General features: G+C 43.5%; 1 protein-coding gene across 14 annotated transcripts in view; it reads right to left on the reverse strand.

Moving 5' to 3' along the window:
- The window catches only part of SLC44A3 (solute carrier family 44 member 3), a 331946-nt gene that overhangs the window by 150084 nt on the left and 167095 nt on the right, over positions 1-14767 (reverse strand). For 11 of the 14 annotated variants that reach the window (XM_078451634.2, XM_078451631.2, XM_078451632.2 and 8 more), the window contains 2 exons: positions 13741-13796; positions 8997-9113 (listed from right to left, as the gene is read on the reverse strand). The gene's annotated coding sequence lies outside the window, so the exon portion shown is untranslated. Of the gene's footprint in view, positions 1-8996; positions 9114-10779; positions 11044-13740; positions 13797-14767 lie in introns of all 14 variants that reach the window. The other 3 variants (XM_078451633.2, XM_060626293.3, XM_078451636.2) reach the window with 2 other exon arrangements.

Below are 14767 nucleotides of genomic sequence, written 5' to 3' on the forward strand. Positions count from 1 at the left end.
GCAAAAGAAGGCGTTCCAGGTGGAGAGGACAAGATTGAAAGCCATGAAGGCGTGGGAACTCCTGGCAAGTTCGGAACCCATCTCTGCCTGTTTTCTCAGGGCGAATGTATGGTTTAATGGCTATTGTTTGCTCCTCCTCGTGGTAGCAGTGTTTGGTGATGTTTGTTTTGGGTGACAGTGGGCTTTCTCACCTTGCAGTGTGTACGTGAGTGGTCACCACATATGATCTGAAAACCCACTCTCCTGGTCAGCTGACATCAATGGGGAGATGAGAAGGCATGCTGTTTCCGGCTGTTTCTATAACGGAGATCCCAAGAGAGCTCTGTGTTTCCATATTTATGATTCATTTCAGGGTCTTTCCAGGTTTGGGAAATGGGAGACCTCTTGCCTAAGCTCTTCCAACAGAGGTGGGAACTGGAGTGAGGTCCTTTGGGCCTGAGGGAGGTGGGCGGGCTGAACGGGCACTTTGGCTGCCCCCCGCCCCCTGACACTGATGCCTGCAAGCTCTGGAAAATTCCAGTGGGCTGCCTGCTCGCCCCCAGCTGGCTCGTGGAAGAACCTGGCCTTAGCCAGTTTGGGCTGGCTTATCTTTAGGGTGGATAGCTGGGCATTAGGCCCGGGAGAGGCACACCCTCAGTTCAGCCTGTTCCTCAGCACAGCAAGCTGCTGTGTTTTCCCTCAAGGCTGTCTGTGTATGTTGACACGGATTCTTCTTGGGAAATGATGGGGGGGGGGGGGGTGGAGGGCAGGATTTTATCCACAGGTGAAAAACAACAAAGCCTGGCTTTCCCATGAGATCATTTTGCTCCCACCTGGAAGCTAAAGCTTCCTTTCTGACCCAGGCTCACTCAGGGTTTTGTAACACTTTTGTCACAATAAAGTGATTAGCGGTGTCTGTTCTTATTAAGGCTCCTGAGAATTTCCGCATTCCAGAGGGTCAGTTTCTCACCGGCGGCTCAGGTTTCTGTCCCCATGAACTCAGAGGACTCATAATGTTCTCATTATGAGTTCCTTCCAATAAGCTGAGGAAAGCAGACAGTTCAAGAATGTAAAACATTTAACCCTAATTGGGAAAAGTGGGAATTTATATTTTCCACTCAATCGATGACCCCTTTGCTCTAGTCTGGCCTTCTCCAGATTTGGGATGCACTGCTACTCTGTTATTTATCTCACATCTCTTCACGTCCCCTTTCTCCTCCATAACCACAACCTCAGACTGAAAGGCACCTTCTAGTCAATTTAGGCCACCCCCTGCATTGTACAAGTGAGCACATAGGCCCAGAGAGGTTGACTGCTACACTGAGATCACAAGGTTATTTTTTTTAATGTTTATTTATTTTTGAGAGAAAGAGAGAGAGAGAGAGAGAAGGGGAGGGGCAGAGAGATTGGGAGGGAGACAGACTCCGAAGCAGGCTCCAGGCTCTGAGCTGTCAGCACAGAGCCCGATGCGGGGCTCAAACTCACGGACAGTGAGAGATCATGACCTGAGCTGAAGTCAGACGCTCAACTGACTGAGCCACCCAGGCGCCCCAAGATCACACAGTTATGAAACAGAAGGGATGGGTCCAGGACCCAGGCTTTCCTGCCTCCCAACTCAGCGCTCAGTCCACCATCTACACTGCTACCATCCTCGTATTCAGCCCCGGGTATTTTATGAAATTCTTTCCCCCAACTCTTCATGACTCTGTAAGCAGAGCACAGTGCTCTTTACGTAGGTGGTATTTAAGAAAAGGGTTGCCTAACTTTTGATCTGCTTGGGTTGCAACGTCAACTTGCAGGAAATGCATGAGAAATGTGTGGGGAAATTCTGCAAGGCGTCCTCCAGGACTTTGGCATTTCGTTTTCAAAAAATAGAGCAGTGATGTCAACCACTCTTGAACGCAAAGAATAAACCGAGCTTGTTTTCAGAGACTTGCAGAGCACTGGATGTTGGAATCCCTTTATCGACCATCATGCTGAGTTCAGGGCATCACGTGTACGCTGTCGAGTCTCTGGATTTTTGGGCTCAAATGGAAAAGCCTCTTCTCCAACACGGGAGAGGAAGTGTAAGCTTTGTAGTTTCGCAGAAGTAAAACCCACTGTGGCCTGCTTTGCAGGTACCAGATGTGGTGCTCTGTTACCCTGTACAAATGTTAGCTCATTCTATCCTCAGGCCTAAGTGGTAGAATTTATATTATTCCTAATTTTATGAATGAGAAAGTTGCATGTCCAAGGTCACACAGTCAGAACAAGGCAGAGCTTGGAGTCAGATTGGGTGACCGTAAGCCCTCCAATCCAGAAATGTCTGAAGACAGAGCAGGAGGGCTCCTGGGGAGGAAGCCCCACCAAGCTGCTACCTCCCCCCGGAGGCTGGGCTCCTGTTCTTCATGTTCAGACCCCTAAAGGGGATGAACACTTGTTCATGTCTCCTTTCCTCTGTTGCCACCTCCATATTCTATCCCCATGGGAGGAGGAAAAACAAGGAGAGGAGGCCCAGCTGCCCCCACCTGCCCTCTCAGTGTTTGGCACCAGTGGCCACAGGGATGAGGATGGACCGGACTCTGGTGCGATGGGCTCGTACCTGGTCTCAAGTTCTGGTGCAAGGGTTTGGATCACGACTGCACTTGCTCCCGGGAGGACAGAGGGAGGCTCTGTTTACCAACATCGAGTCTCTGAACTTAGTCTAGTGACCTTTGAGAAGTCATTCTCTAATGGGAATAAGAGTTATGGAGAAGGAATTTTGTTATCTTCTACACATATCTAGGTCATGTTTATGATTGCCAAATAAAACAAGTATAATTTTCCCCTCCCCATAAACTTAAGCAGACATATTGGAGAAACATTTTGTGCGTGTCTTTAGAAGATTGCTTATCTTTGTCTGGTGTCAGGTCACTAAAAAATGTGACGCCCTAGTAGTGAAAGCCCAGACCAGTTTTTGAACAATATATGTATAGCTCTTAGATTTTATTATTAGTATTTTTGTTTAATTAGTAATTAGTAATTTTTGTTTATTATTAGTATCTTGTTCACCATACACTCCGCAACAGAACTAAAGATTCTCTGTCCCAAGGAAGCCTGCGATCTAATGATGCTATTGGGAAGTCACTGATTTTTATTTTGGATATTTTGCAAATCAAAAAAAAATACTTAAATATGCATTTTAAGTATATTTTCATATAAATAGCCTATCAAGAAAGAAAAGGAAGAGCGATCAAATGCCAGAAGATCTTTTATTCTTGGAGTTCATTGTGCTGCCATAACAAAAAGGATTTTGTTTTACTTTGTTTTTTAAAGCAATCACAAACACATCAAACATGGTGGTAGGGAGTAAACCTATAGGACCACTTTATAAGGAGCAAGAGTACTTGAAAATTATCAATATTCCTTTCAATTTAGAGACAGTTTGGGTGCTCTGAGTGAATGAATGTGAAGGACTAATGCATAAACCCCGTTTTTCAGTTAGTCTTGTAGCAGCATGCTCAATTACATAAGGAAATAAGCAGCGTTTAGAGAGGTGAAGAGTCCAGTTGATTTTACCCAGAAGGTTCTCCCAGAGCGGTTGGGAAGCAGAAGAATGTAGCTTCTTTCTTACCATCTGGATTGGCTGGAAAGCCACCTCCACCGATGTGAGGAACATTGCTATCACTCCCTGATTCCCCAAGTCCTTTCATGATTCCCAAGGTACTAGAAGCCCTCAAGCCAAAGTCAAGACACGGTGTGCTTCCCAGGGTCTTCTCTGCCCCATGCAAAATGAGAAAATATTTCTTATCTTGGTGATTTGCTTTTGGTCCATTTGAGAATCAACAGCCAGATGTGAAAAAGGGGATGCAAAATGAAGCCCAGATGTAAACATTGCTAAGATAGAAAACTGACATGCTGAGAGTCTTCATGTATGCATTCAAGGGTATAAATGAAAACTTACCTTTGGGACACCCTGGTTATTTTGGAAGAAACAGTTGGGTAGCCCTTCCTCCCTTATGCTGGTTAATATGGTAGCAGCTGACCCTATGCCCCCATTTCAGAACATCTAGGGAGTAAATTTTGTTCACTGCTATATCTATAGTATTTAGAGCAATGGCTGGTACAGATTAGCTGCACAATAAATATTTGTAGGAATGAATGAACGCTTAATCAAAGGAGGAAATTCTCTCATGCTGCCAGGATAAATGTGGGGCTGAGAAAGATGTTCTGAGAACCCGGCATGAGAGCTTGACAGGCATTTTCCTATAGAAGCAACATTGTACATAGTGATTGGGAGTTCTTGAAATTGTGCTCTCGGTACCATGGTTACTGCAGGCACTAATGGCTTGACCTGAGGCCTTCATACAGTCTGTCATACTGTTTCCATGGGAAAACGCATCCGAGTTCCAGGAATTGGCTGATAAGTGACCTTGACACGTACAAACCAAACTCAGTTGAGATCTGACTGAAATTCTGGTTTAGCTGTGGTTGTTTTGCAATCTGCTCACAAATAAGGCATTGCTAAGAAACACGAATGGCCTTTGTTCTTGTGATTAATTCCTAGCAGGAAGTGTGGTAGAGTATCAGGAATGTAGACTCGGATTTTATAGACCATTATGCAGCTATGATATTTCCTTCAGTGGCCCAGGAAGACCAGAGGATCTTAAATAAACCACAGAGGAGTCCCTCCAGTTATGTTAATACCTTAGATGCTCCGGCTGGACAGAATGTGGCCCAGAAACATCATACCTGGCCACCAGCAGTCATGACTTTCAGGGAGATTCAGATGGAGCAGAGCAAAATCAGGGTATCCTCTCAGAAAATCATAAGGTTGGGCACGAGGCTGCTATCTGAGGGACAGCTGGGCATCATACATAAGGAACAGCACTGTCACATATTGATGCTGGTTTGAAGGGATATGCTCCATGTAGCCTCATTCAGGCTCTCCTGGAGTCTGGAGTTGGTGTGAAAAGCAGGCAGTCTCAGACAGCACCTGTGTTGAGGTCACAGACGTCCAGGTGGCAGTCTGGCACCTTGTTCTTCTGCATGAAGACCCTGGAGCCTCAGGGGAAGGTAGAGAGTCTAAATCTTCATAAAACAGCCCTAAAGCAGTGTCACCCTCCTGATGGAGGAGCTGATACTGGCTTTGAGAGAGTTCCAGACTAACTCAGATATACTTTCTGGGACATGAAGAAGGGGCTGGCAGGTCTTGGCCAGGGACAAGGACAATGTTGGAATGCACTAAGCAAGAAAGAGATTAAAAAAAATTTTTTTTAAATGTATTTATTTATTTTTGAGACGGAGAGAGAGACAGAGTGTGAGCAGGGCAGGGGCAGAGAGAGAGGGAGACACAGAATCCGAAGCAGGCTCCAGGCTCTGAGCTGTCAGCACGGGGCTCAAACTCACGGGGTGTGAGATCATGACCTGAGCTGAAGTCGGACGCTTAACCAACTGAGCCACCCAGGCGCCTCAGCAAGAGAGATTTTTAAGTAATTGGACAGGTTATAGGGTCTCAGCCAGGATGTCAGGAATCTAGGTACGGGTGAGGGACAGCACTGACTTCTTTTTTTTTTTTTTTTTTTTAATGTTCATTTATTTCTGAGACAGAGAGACAGAGCGTGAGTCGGGGAGGTGCAGAGAGAGAGAGGGAGACACAGAATCCAAAGCAGGTTCCAGGCTCCAAGCTGTCAGCACAGAGCCCGCCACAGGGCTCGAACTCACAGACCGTGAGATCATGACCTGAGCTGAAGTTGGTCGCTCGACCGACTGAGCCACCCAGGCGCCCCACTGACCTCTTGAATAAAGGCAGTATCGACAGTCACTGTGTCCCCATCAGAAGCTCGTCTGGTAGTGCAGTTGCAGTGACACTAGTAGCCTTATGCATGGGCAAGAAGAAAGCCATGAAGGGCACAACCAGCCTGAGCAGAAACACCGACACTATGTTAGCCTCATTGTCAGGTAGGCGCTCCTCAGGTGGTGGCGAAGATGGGCAGCTATAGTGCCAAGTTCATATCGCACCAGCTTTGTCACCAACATGGGAAGAGTATTCCTCTTCCCCAAGAGGACCCGTGAAAGTTCCAAGCTGATGCTCATTGGCCCTGCATGGGTCATGTGGTATGAGTGTGACCTTGATTGGCCAGGCCTGGGGACAGGTGACCACTTTCAAGCTCTTGGACTGAGATTGGGGGGAGAGGTGATTCCCCAAGAACACCTGAGTTCCTATCATCTAGGAGGAGAACATGAGTGCTGAACAGCAAAAATCTCACATTTCCACATTTCCTGACTTACAAATATGTGATTGCGTGTAAGTTAAAGCCAGAACCTAAATGAAGAACCAGTCACTTAAGGCCTTCATGCAGCTGCCAATGTTCCTAGAAAGTGAAGGGGCCTCCCCTGACCTGTTCTGGCACATTTCTTAAGATACAGCATGCTCAAGCACTCGGCTCTGGGAAAAATAACCACGTGATTAACAGACATATGGACTGGAAGCTGGGGGAAGGGCAGTCAGGAGGTTAAGAGAGAAGCCTCATGGGCAGTATTACTTAGCATAAAGGAGGAAATGAAGCAAGAACTGAAATCATGAGGTGGGTTTTTTTTTGTTTGTTCTTTGCAAAAAAAAAAAAAGATGCAGCATCTACGTTAATCTATAGCCTTATGAAAACCCAAGTAATTTCCGTTATTGTGATATTTTTAGGTGGCAGTGACCTTCTTGATTTCTTCTTTATCATTTTCTGATTTTTGAGTTAATCTAATATGGCAACAGATTCTTCCTGATCAGGTAAAGTTCCTCTCATTCTTCAATGGTACCCCTTCAAAGAATCTTTCCAGATTCATGTGGGGAGGGAGCTTTTTTCTCTCTTCCTTGTCAGCATTTCTGCTTTTGGACATGCCACTGTGGTAGCACTTGCTGTGTTGCACAGTGATTTCTTTCACCTGGACAAGAAGCTCTGTGAGACTTGAGGTGTGGTATTTGACTTCCCTGAAACACATAGTAGGACAACACTTCCTTCCATGTAGGGCTGTTGCCAGAATTACATCAGCTGATGCACGAAAAACACTTAGCATGTTGGGGTACCTGCGTGGCTCAGTTGGTTGAGGGCCCAACTCTATATTTCGTCTTAGGTCATGATCCCAGGGTCGTGGGATCAAGCCCCGTGCTGGGCTCTTTGCTGGGCTTGGGGCCTGGAGTAACACAGTTCTGGTCTTAATCTGTTAGGCACCAAGGGACCAAATCCTATATGCAACCTTAATGAGGATCCCTGACTCAAGATGCAAGTGATGAGGCAGTGAAAGAAATGCGGGGTATGTCCTTCTTGAACACGGGTTTGGACTCAACTGCCTGCACGGATCACTACCTTCCTTGGGAAATGGGCACACATTTAGCAGATCTCAGAGCCAAAACAGTTTCTGCAGCTTGTCCTAGATGGAGTATCAAAAAAAAAAAAAACACCAAAAAAACCCCACCTATCCCAGGGCGCCTGGGTGGCTCAGTCGGTTGGGCATCCGACTTCGGCTCAGGTCATGATATCACCGTCTGTGGGTGCAAGCCCTGCATCGGGCTCTGTGCTGACAGCTCGGAGCCCGGAGCCTGCTTCGGATTCTGTGTCTCCCCCTTGCTCTTCCCCTCCCCCGCTCAAGCTCTGTCTCTGTCTCTGTCAAAAATAAATAAATCTTAAAAAAAATTTTTTTTTAAAAATTAAAAAAAACCCAAAACCTATCCCTGTATGAGTGGATTTGGTTCCTCAGAAACTAATGAAACTAACAGGGAGACTTGAAGGGGATGTGTGAAAGGGGATGTAGAAATGAACTTGAGATAAGAGACCCAACTGGGCATTGTAATGTCTGTAATATACTTTAAAATATTTTACCAAAGGCAGAGTGTTCTTATATACCAGAGTTACATGATAGCCTAGGTACTATCGTTTGTCCTAATTGAGAATTTACATCCTAAGGTGGAAAGCCAGCACTCTAATTAGGAAACCTGTATTCCAGAAACAGCTACTGCAAAAGCTTCCACTATCTTTATCTCTGATCAGCGCCAGACAATTTATCAGCTGACATAATTAATGTTAGAAATAGGTTTCTGCTGATGAAATTGGTGGCTTTCTAATTAGCATAATGGATGCTACCAATGCAGTTTCATCAGTGAGATTACTAGTGGCGAAGATAATGTGGATTTTAGAGTGGGTTCCTGCCCTAGCTTGACAAGAGAACAAAAAACTAGCTAGTCCTGTAGCTCTTAATGTTGCAATCCTATGTTCAGAGTTGAACTCCAAAGATTCTAGTTGCTTGGTGCTTATAAGGTTAATTTAATTCTGCTCTTAGAATATTGTCATGCTTTTCTGAAACGGTGATGAGATGTCAGAAGCTGTAGCGGCCATGCCTTAACTATGAAGGACAAAGCTAACATGTTGAGTGTATTAATTTAGCCAATACTGCTCTGTGAAAGGGAGGTATATACAAAATGTCCTCCAAAGGCCAAAGGGGCTGTAAGACTGAAGAATAAGGCCAACAAGCACAGCTTGTCAAGAAATGATTCATTAAAGGAACTTATGGAGAGAAGCATGTCTTGGGTGGTGGCAAGAGGATATCTCTGCGACCCCACCTCCTGTAAGATCTGTTTTGACCTGTTTTCATAGCCTTAGAGACTGGGAGACCACCCAGGAGGAGAATGTTTGAGAATCATAGTCATATCTCCAGAGCAGATCAAGGATGTCATGCTCCAAGAGTGTACTTAAGGGTGTGGTTAAACAAAAAGGAAGAATTTGGGGGGTGGGTGCTGTGCTCAAGAAGGCTTCATGTCACAGAGGAGTCATCGCGGTGGATTTGTCCAAGATGACATCAATCTGGGTCACACAAATACTCCTTAACAAATTACCCCAAAACTTAATGGCTTAAACAACAAAAATCTCTCATGGTTTCTGTGAGCCAGGAATTTGGGAGAGGTTCTGGCTTAGGAGTTTCCTATGAGGTTGCAAACACATGTTGGCTGGAGGTGTACGTATTTGAAGGTTTGACTGTGGCTGAAGGACCCGCTTCCAAAATGGCTCACTCACATGCCTGGCAAATTGGAACTGCCTGCTGGCGGGAGGGCTGAGTTCCTCTCCATGTCAGCTTCTCCGTGTGGCACGGGCTTCCTCACAATATGTTGTCAAGGTTCCCAAGGAAGCATCCTGAAAGAGAGAGCCAAGTGGAAGCTGTATGCTTTCGGTAATCTGGTTTCACATAGCATCACTTCCACCTCACTCTGTTGATTAGGATTGACAGTCTACAACCCCTACAACATAGACACCACCTCTCGGTGGGAGGAACATCAGCCTTATTGCATGAAAAACATGCCATAGAAGAAATATATAGGGGTGGCCATCTTGGGGAAATATCTGCCATACTGCCCTAGTCTGCTTGAGCTGCTGTAAAAAATACAATGGGCTCTGTGGCTTAAACAACAAATATCAATCTCTCACAGTTCTGGAGGCTGTAAGTCCAAAATAAGGGTGCTCAGGTTTTTGGTGAGGGCACTCTTTTTGGTTGTCTTCATATGGTCTTTTCTTGGTATGCGCACATGGAAAGAAAAATACCGTGTCTCCTCCTCTTTTTTATAAGGGCATTAATCCCATAATGAGGGTCCCACCCTCATCACCTAATCTAGTCATGATTACCTCCTGAAGGGCTCACCTCCAAATACCATGACATTGGGGTTAGGGTTTCAACAGAAGAATTTTTGGCGGGGGGTGGGGAGGACACAAACATTTAGTCCATAACATACAATAAGTACAGATGGTAGAGAGAAAAGATAGAAAATGCTATGTCCTGGGAACCATCATCATGCTTCTAAAATAATCAACTTGGGAAGCATTTCAGGATGTCTCATTTCTAAGACAGTACATTTTCTTTATTGATTAATTTGGGTATTCTCTTACTGTATTTTACATGGTATAAAAGCTAGAGCAAAAGACTGGGCTCAAATTTTCCTAAGGCCACTTAGATAATATGACTTGATCTAAGCATTTAATCCCATCCACTTATTCAACAGATACTTATCAATGGCCTTCAATGTGTCAGTCAGGTACTGTTTAAGATGCCAGGGATAGAATAGTGACTAAAACAGAAACTCCTGACATCATGTAGCTAACACTCTACTATGTGTTCTGTGGTCTCTCTGTGTGTGAGTGTGGTGGTGGTGTGAAAAGTGGCAACTGAGAAAGCAGATAAATAATTAAAATTATGCGAGTGGTGAGGAGTGCTGTGGAGAAAAGTGAAGCAGGGAAGGAGGCTAAGGTGGCAGGGAACATCCTCATGAAAAAGGTGACATTTGAGTAAAGACTTGAGGGAAGTAAAGGAGTAAACCATGTGCAAAGGCCCAGGTGGGAACAGACCTGTGTGTCTGGGGAGCATTAAGTAAGTCAGTATACCTGGGGACTGAAAAGAGTAGGAAATAGGGACAGAGAGCTCATGGGGAGGTTGGAAGAAATTGTATCATGATATGGGAAGCCATTAGAGCTTTTGATTAGAGGGTTAATATGATTTGACATACTTTTAATAGGATCACTTTAGCTGCTGTGTTGAGAATGAGATCGAAGAGGGGCAAGGGTGGAAACAGGGAGGCTAGTTGGAAAGCTACCAAAATAACTCCTGTGAGGAACTATGTTGAAAGATTGGTAGCAATGGTGGTGGCAAGAAGAGGTCAGATTCTGGATATGTTTTGTGAGCATTTTCTGACCGATTGGGAGTGGGGTATAAGAGAAAGAGAGGTGGCAAGGATGACCACAGGTTTGGGCCTGAGCATTTCTAACAAGAGTGTTTCAGATTTCTATTGCTGCATAACTAGTCATGTCCTACCTTGGTGGCATAAACAACAGCATTTGTTTTGCGCACAAATCTGCAGTTTGGGTAGCACTCTGAGGGAACAGCTTGCCTCTGATCACTCAGTGTCAGCTGAGGCAACTCCAACGTTGGAGGCTTGTTTCTTCTGAGAGTTCGCTCGCTCACATATGTGGTGGTTGATGCTGATTGTTGGCCACATCTATATGTGGCCTTTCCATGTGGCTGCTTGGCTTCCTCATGCCTTGGTGTCTGGGTTCCAAGGTTCCAGGGGTGAGTCACCTCAGAAAGAGAGAGAGCCAGGTGGAGCTTGTACCAAAAACTTCTTTCCTCAAAAGTATTTTTTTAATTCCAGCATAATTAAAATACAGTGTTTTTATTAGTTTCCGATGCACAATGTAATGATTCAACAATTCTATACATTACTCAGTGCTCATCACGATAAGTGCACTCTTAATCCCCTTCACCTATTTCACCCATCCCCCCACCCACCTTCCCTCTGATAACCATCAGTTCTCTATATTTAAGTTTTTGGTGTCTCTTTCTTTTTTTGTTCATTTGTTTCATTTCCTAAATTCCACATGAGTGAAATCATATGGTATTGTCTTTCTCTGACTGACTTAATTCAGTTAACATTATGCTATCTAGATCCATCCATGCTGTTGCAAATGGCAAATTTTATTCTTTTCATGTCTGAGTAGTATTCTATTGCATATATATACCACATCTTTCCAGATCTTTTTTTTAAGTTTATTTATTTATTTTGAGAGAAAGCATGAGCACAGGAGGAGCAGGGGTGGGGAGAGAGAGAGAATATCTCAAACAGGGTCCACACCTGTGGAGCCTGAGGTGGGGTTCGAACCCACGAACTGTGAAATCATGACTGGAGCCAAAATCAAGAGTTGGACGCTTAACCAACTAAGCCACTCGGGTGCCCCTATACCACATCTTTATCCTTCATCTGCCAATGGACACTTGGGTTGCTTCCATATCTTGGCTATTGTAAATAATGCTGCAATAAACAGAGGAGTACATATATCTTTTGAATTCATGTTTTTGTATTCTTTGGGTAAATACCCAGTAGTGGCATTATTAGGTCATATGGTAATTCCTATTTTTATTTTTTTGAGGGACTTCCATACTGTCTTTCACAGTGGCTGCACCAGTTTGCCTTCCCACCACAGTGCAAGAGGGTTCCTTTTTCTCCACATCCTTGCCAACACTTGTTGTTTCTGTGGCTTTGATTTTAGCCATTCTGACAGGTGTGAGGTGATATCTCATTCTGGTTTTATTTGCATTTTCCCGATGATGAGTGAGGTTGAGTAGCTTTTCATGTGTCTATTGGTCATCTGAATGTCTTCTTTGGAGAAATGTCTGTGCATGTCTTCTGCCCATTTTTAAATTGGGCTATTTGGTTTTATGATGTTGATTTGTATAAGTTCTTTATATATTTTGGATACTAATCCTGTATTAGATTTGTCATTTGTAAATATCTTCTCCCACTCAGTAGGTTGTCTTTTAGTTTTGTTGATTGTTCCCTTTGTTGTGCAGAAGTTTTTATATTGATATAGTCCTAATAGGTAATTTTTGCTTTTGTTTCTCTTGCTTCAGGAGACATACCTAAAAAAAATGTTGCTATGGCTGATGTCAGAGAAATTACTACCTGTGCTCTCATCTAGAATTTTTATGGTTTCAGATGTCACATTTAGGCCGTTGATCCATTTTGAGTTTGTTTTTGTGTATGGTATAAGAAAGTGGTCCAATTTCATTCTTTTGCAGAATTCTTTTGCTGTCCAGTTTTCCTAACACCATTTAAAGAGACTTTTTCCATTGCATATTCTTGCCACCTTTGCCAAAGATTAATTGACCATATAATCATAAGTTTATATCTGGGCTTTCTGTTCTATTGATCTACGTGTCTATTTTTGTGCCATTACCATATTGTTTTAATTACTGTAGTTTTGTAGTGTATCTTGAAATCTGGGATTGTGATACCTCCAGTTTTGTTCTTCTTTTTCAAGATTGATTTGGCTGTTTGGGGTCTTTTGTGTTGCCATACAAATTTTAGGATTATTTATTCTAATTTTGTGAAAAATGGTGTTGGTATTTTGTGTATCAAACTTATGACATCACCATGGAAGTCTTGCCTCACTTCTGCAACATTATGCATCAAGGCAATTACAAAGTTCTGCCAAGAGTCAAAGAGAGGGAAAGAGACTCCATCTCTTGATGGGGAAATGGCAAGAGCACATGTGAGTGGATATATTGTTGTGTGATTTATTTTTGGAAAAAATAAATAGAATAAAATAAATGAAATAAATCTTCTACAGACAAAGTAACATATTTATTGACATGAAGAATGTTGGAGTGGGGTGAGATCAGAAGCTGATATTAGGAGTTTGAGATAATTCTGACATGCCCCTTGGCATTTGTTTTCTTTTTTTTTTTAAATTTTGATTTATTTATTTTGAGAGAGAGAGAGAGAGAGAATGAGAGAGAGCAGGGAAAGGGCAGAGAGAGAGAGACAGAGAGAGAGAGAGGGAGATGTGGGACTTGATCTCATGAACTGCAACATCATGACCCAAGCCAAAATCAAGAGTTGGACGGTTTAACCAACTGAGCCACCCAGGCACCCCATCCCCTTGCACTTTCAAATGGAGAAGTCAGATAGGTAGGTGGATATGTGAATTTTGAGGTCAGGGAGTGTCATCAGTGTTAATATTTAAAATCAGAAAGGCAGATAATATGACAAAGGAAGTGAGTATAGATAGAATGTGATCCAAGGATTGAGTTCTGGGGCACCCCGACATTTAGCAGTAGGAGAATGTGGGGATTAGGAGAGAATGGGGATATGGTTTGGTACCCTGGAAGCCAGGTGAGAGAGGTATTGGAGGAGGAGGCAGTGGGCCAGATTTTTCAAAGTCTGGCAGTTTATGATTCTGTGATGATAAACACCTGAACAGGTATTAGTTTTCTTACCTCATGCTGTTAGGCTCCATCAATTCAAATTCTTGTCTCTGTTGGACCAGAAGCTTCTGAAAGGCAAGGATACTGGCATTAGTCATCTCTGGACCCTCTAAGGAACTATCATCATGTTTCCCACACAATCGATACTTAATAAGTGAGGGTGAACAGAAACTGACAAAAAGAGACACATGTGAGTTGAAATTCCTTAAAAGGGCAGTTATAAGCTTGAGAAAATATTCTCATTATTTGTGGTAGTTATGTTTCATAAAGTTTCTATGAACGTTGAATTAGCAAACACTGAACCACCTTTCAATGTAAATACAGGGTTAGATTCCTGTGATCCTCTGGTCACAGCGGTTTCCTCCACCCATCAATATATAACCTTGTTTTATGTATGTTTCTGTTGAAAGACACCTTATTATATATACTGTTGATTCATTAACATTGAACTTGCAGCAAACAGCACCATAACTCATGCCTGCACGGCGTCTAATGCACGTATTCTCTCCATAAGGCCCCTTAGAGCCTGGAGCTTTGCAATCTTGGCCAGCACGTCAGCACATCGCTTGGGAGTCATTTTAAACCACGAAATCACCAGGAAAAGACACCAAAATGTGAAAAACGTGACACTAAATAGACTGTGAAAAGGATGTTTATTTATAGGAAGAGAGTGGAAACAAGAAGGTAGAGCATACCGTTGTTGGAACTCAGTGGTGTTGCTCAGCTAGAAAGCCAGAAAGCAGTGCAGTGGGCGCCTCAAATTTCATGCTGTCTCTAGTGAGCGCAGAAGAACAGGGAGTGCTGATTTGGGGAGAACGGATACATTCTAGCCACTGGCACATTTGCAAATATGGAATCTGTGAATCATGAGGATGACTGGATCTACCTTGCGTGAAACTGAATGTAAAGGGCCAAAGAACAAGGGTTTCATAGCTTTTACCTTGGTACATCCATTTGGAAGGGGTCATAACTTCAGTACATTTTACCTTTCTTTCTTTCTTTCTTTTTTTAAATTTTAACTTTCAAGATGTCATTATTG

The sequence above is a fragment of the Panthera onca genome, chromosome C1, assembly GCF_046562875.1.
Source record: "Panthera onca isolate mPanOnc1 chromosome C1, mPanOnc1 haplotype 2, whole genome shotgun sequence".
NCBI classification, from domain to species: Eukaryota; Metazoa; Chordata; class Mammalia; order Carnivora; family Felidae; genus Panthera; species Panthera onca.